We start from the raw sequence: 5,345 nt of genomic DNA, 5'->3' as shown, positions 1-5,345 counted from the left end.
GTTTTAAACTGCTTTACATTGAAATTAGTTCAGTTATGTTGAGTTGAGTTGAGCCAGGTAAGTTCTTCAAATTCCTTTCAAGTCTATGTTGTGTTTAGCATTCCAACTCGCATACTCGTACATTCAATGTACTGATGACAGTTGGCCTGCATCTTATTATGAAGCAGATGCAGGTAACCAGGATCAACATCCAGTGCCTCGTTGATCCAATTTAGCACTCAGAGTTAGTTGGTGAGCCTCTTAGCTTTCCGGAAGATCCTTTTAATTGCTTTCAGTATTTAGTTCATTAGGATGTCGTGAGTCTTGTCCTGACGTCTATCCCAGTTGTTTAGAGGCTTCATAGACAGAGTTAGTGATGTTAGTTCATGAGTCTTTACTTTTCCTTTTCAGTTAAGTTGAGACTGAGTTGCCACTTTGGCAGTGAATGTTATTTTAATACATTCTAAGTTATATTTTGAGTAGTTCAGTTTACTTGTTTTAAAAGTATTTATCTTGAGTAAAGTTTTCCGCTGAGTAAGTAAGCTAGGCCAAGGGTTCGCTTGAGGCTAGCAATGGTTCTTCAGTGTCGGCCATGTCCAGGGTGTAGGCTCAGGGCGTGACATAAGTATTCCTAAGAGTTAAAATGTTTTCACATTTGAACAAGAAAGGAAACACCAATTTCAAAGAGAGCTTTCAAGCTAGTTTTTGAGTAATTACCTGAAATCACAGAAAGAGTTTTGTTTTTAAAAACATATGAGATGAGTATATTTTGGGAGTAGTATTGAGCACCGATATGGGAATGAGTTCATAATAACTCAAGTCTCCATAACCATGTAGCCATCGTGGGTAGAAAGGGTCATACTTTTTAGATGACACCTTAATGCTTTTTAGCATAGACTAGTGGATCCACTTAGTTAAGGTGTTCTATATCATGGAAAGTTATAAGACATTTTTGGCAGCGTGGGCGAGACGTTGTATCATCACATTAGCCCATAATGATAGTTGTCGGTTAGAGAAACTCCCACAGAATTATATTACTTTATTATGAGTAAATTGAGTTGTTATTTACTGTTAAGATGGTTTATATAAGCTGTTGTTTTATTCTGCATTTGAGTTGAGTATCCATGAGTTGAGTAAAGCTAAGGTAAGTGTTCTCTTCAGATTCTTTTCAAGCTTATGTCATGTTTAGTTTTCCCCTCGCATGCTCGTACATTCAATGTACTGATGACATTTGGTATGCATTATTTTATGATGCAGATACATGTAATTAGGATCAACATCCAGTGCCTCGTTGATCCAGTTGAGCATCTTAGAGTCAGTTGGTGAGTCTCCTTGCTTTCGGAGGATTCCCCTTTTATTGTATTGTTAGTCAGTTGTTAGGATGATCGGGGGTCTTGTCCCGACATCCCTCTTAGTATTTAGAGGATTCATAGGCAGTTAGATATGAGTTCTTTAGTCTTGTATTTAAGATGTTTTGCTAAAAGACTTGAGTTGCCACTTTGGCTAATTTGAATGTTTATCCTTAAATGTTCTAAGTTTATTTGAGACAGTTGTTTTAAAGAGCATTTGAATCCTTGTATCAATGCTTTAAGTCCTCCGCTATGAGTTAAGTCAGGCCAAGGGTCCGCTTAGGGCCAGCAATGGTTCTCGAGTGTCAGTCCCGCCCAGGGTGTTGGCTCGAGGAGTGACACATCATTTAGTCATAAATCATCAATTTCATGAAATATGCATAAATTCAAATCATAATTCATAAGTTCATAATCGTAGTAAAAACATAAAGCATGGGTCCATAAGAAATCAATTGGAAAATATGTAATTGAATCAAGTCATGCATAATAAAATCAAATATAACCAATTTAATCATAATAAATTGAACCCATGAAGAATTCATGAAACCTTAAGAGAATTGGATTGAAATCAGTAGGAGATTTGAATTTCTTTGGAACCTAATGGATGAAAAGAATCTATTGGTGAAGTTCCCACATACCTTAGGTAATTAAAGCCCTAAGAATAAATAAGAAACTTGGAAGCCTTGAAGAAACCCTAGCAATCCTAGGGAGCTTGAGAGAGAATTGAAGGAGAAGACTTTGAGATAATTTGCGAGTTTGAGTGAATGGGAGGGAATGGGTAGGTTTGGGAGAGTAAAAGCATTTATACGACCTTAGAATGTTCTAGAAACAACATAGTTTAGGTGATAAAAGGATAGGAAAATACACAATTAACCCTGACTTAAAAACTAACGAAAAACCCCTACGGTCCGTAAGAATTTCTACAGACCATCCTAGTAAGTCGTAGGGTCAAGTACCAGGAACCAAAATTCTGGACAACTTCTAGAGAGATTTCTACGGATCGTCATACTTTCTATGACTCGTAGATATGGCCCGTAGAACCTATATACAAAAAATCCTCTAAGTCCAATCACTTTCCACAGAAGCCTAACTACGGTCCGTACCAATTCCTATGACTCATAAGTCCAATCGTAGATTCAAAGTCCACAAATTTCACCAAGTATAAATCACTTCTTCGGTCACTTACTACATCATGTAGGAACTCCCACGAGGTGTTTTGTTGAATCACAAACCATCATCTAGGACTAGAAATTTTTAAAAAAATTCAACTCAATTCCCACGACAGCCTTTCTACAACCCATAAATGTGGAATTTGCTATGTGAGAGTTGTCGGTTTTAGATTCGGAGTCCTTTTGAGGATTTGAAGTCCTAAGTAGTGAAATTGTGGAAATTTAGCCTTTGACTTGACTTTGGTTAAAATTCGGGATACGGATTCTCGGATCATAATTTCAAAAGTTTCGTTGGATTCGCGGGAAGATTTTAGGCCTAGGTGAGGTCTCAGTTAATTTATTAGAGGTCCCGAGTTTGTTTTAGCCTATTTAGGTGTTGAGTTAGTTTCTTGTAGTTTTCAGGGATGTCAGATCAAAGAGACCTCAGATTCGTGTTTCGACAGTCCCATTGAGTCATAACGTCGAGCATAATTAATTTGCATATGTGGACTGTATGCATGGTGATCCAAATGAATCTCGAGAGTCCTTTCGGTGTTTTGGGAGTTGGTTGATATTTCTGGTGATGCAGTCCTCGTTCTTGAGGAGGGCCTTCGCTTTTGCGATCTCCACGCACTTTTGTGAAGGTCGGATCACCAAAGCGAGATTGGCCTTTTAGGGTGGGGTTCGCTTAAGCGGAGCCTGGTTCGCAAAAGCGAGACCCCCCATTTTTGCGGGGTTCGCTTTAGCAATATCTAAGAGGGGTTTTGACTTGCCATTTTTGGGATTTAATCCCTATTTTCCATTTTTGAGCATGAGAAACCCTTCAAGGCGATTTTTTATAGGAATCCTTGTGCTAAATCATTTGGGTAAGCTTTCATGATCCTAAAATTTCATTTATCCCTTTGATTATTTGTGAATTCTAACATCAAAATTTGAGGTTTTGATTGGTTAATGGCAAGGTTTTTCAGGAACTCAAATTCTAAACTAAAATGGAGATTGTGAACTGATTTTAAGTCCCTTTTTGAAATGATTTTCACCAATAAGTTTCTAAGGCCTTGAGTAACATTTACAAGTATTAAAATTCATATTCAAACCTTATTTTTGAAATTGGGTTTTGAGTTAATTGACCCGTTTTTCAAAAAAATTGATGTGGATATTGTTGTTTTCGAAAATTTGTTGTGAATACTTGATTGTTAGAGATTGTGTGGCTTTGGACATTGGTCAGAAGGGGAGGATTCAACTCTTAGAGTGATTAATTGATTGATTTAAGGCAAATGATCACCCAAACCTTGTATTCTAGTAGAATTTGTGTATTCCCTTCGTTGTTTGTGTGTTGGGAGTAATGAGGATGAGGTGAAGAGTTAATTGTCCACTTGATTAATCCTACTGAATAAAAAGGGGTTGAATTAAAAAGGCTATGTGATGATCATAATGATGTGAATTATCTTGTTGTGACCCTTATTGTTAATTGATGAAATGCTTGATCGCATGAATGTGACCTTGAATTGCATGAATTGTTGTTTCTTCCATGTGGTGTGATATTGTTAGTGTGCATTGATTATTGGACACCGTGATGAGACATGTGATGGTTATGATATCGAGGTCATTTCCGACAAGTGTTTATGATACCGATGTCATTGCCGATGAGTGCTATTATGTCGAGGTCATTTTCGGCTAGTGAATTGATACAAAGTTGATGGAAAATGGTTCCGGCTAGTAAATTGATATAAAATTGATGAGAAATGATTTTGGTTAGTGATTTAGTATAAAATCGATGGAAAATGATTTCGGCTAGTGATTTGGTGTAAACTCGATGGGAAATAATTTCGGCTAGTGATATTGTGCCAATGAAAAATGATTCTAGCGAGAGATTGATTAATGTGATTTGATCCATTTGATGTTTATGTGTGACTTACTTGTTAATTGTGGTTGATGCACTTGTTACGTGTGATTGATCTAGTTGACATGGAGATTGACTTACTTGATTTTTTTGATTGTTGGATCGTGACTATTGAATTGTGACTTTTGAGCCTCGTGAGTTGTTATTGTAGAACAGTTAGGTTGAGCTGATTTATGTGCAGGTTCTAGTTTGAGAAGGTTCGGTTGGGACGAAAGGAGTATTCGTTTTCTAGCTAGGTTGCTTTGTTTATTAGATTGCTTGTTGGGTAACATATTTTTGGTACTCACTCATTGCTTCTACACTTGTATAGTTTTGAGCCCGATAATGTGTGATCTTCCTTGAGGCTTGTCAAAGGACTATTGAGGTAGGTGCTTGTCTTACCGGCGGACCCTCTTTTTCTTATGCTTTGTTCTATTTGAGAAACAAAGATTGAGACTTGTACTTATTTCTTAATTTTGCATCGTATATATTTAGGGGTCAATTGGTACAAAAATTAATAACGCAAGGATTAGTAGTGCAGTGATTAGTAATACAAGAATTAGTAGTGCAAGGACTAGTAATGCAGAGTTTATTTTTATCTAGTTTTGGTTCATTATTTCCCACCTCATCTTGTGTTTGGATTAAAACTCTTTAAAAATCTTCTTTGCAATTATACCCTTGAATTATTATGTAATTTCGTCAAGGTAAATAATTGCCGGACAATATTATTTTTCTATGCCTTCTAATTAGCTATGAGAAGAACAATTTTGTTGTCATGTTTGCTATTTTTTCACTTGAATTATTTGAGGATAAATAATTGTCATCTTAATAAATTGATCACTCATAAAATGTCAATTTTCAATTTTAAAAAGATAAATCATCTACTTTTAAAATCGAAAAGACGGTCAACAATGGTAAAATTGAATAAACCATCTACATTTACACATAAAAATTGCAAGTTATAGTAATATGTATGTAATTTTTTTAAAT

This window comes from Solanum stenotomum, chromosome 8 (genome assembly GCF_019186545.1).
Source record: "Solanum stenotomum isolate F172 chromosome 8, ASM1918654v1, whole genome shotgun sequence".
Classification (NCBI taxonomy): domain Eukaryota; kingdom Viridiplantae; phylum Streptophyta; class Magnoliopsida; order Solanales; family Solanaceae; genus Solanum; species Solanum stenotomum.
This window is presented reverse-complemented; position numbering follows the sequence as displayed.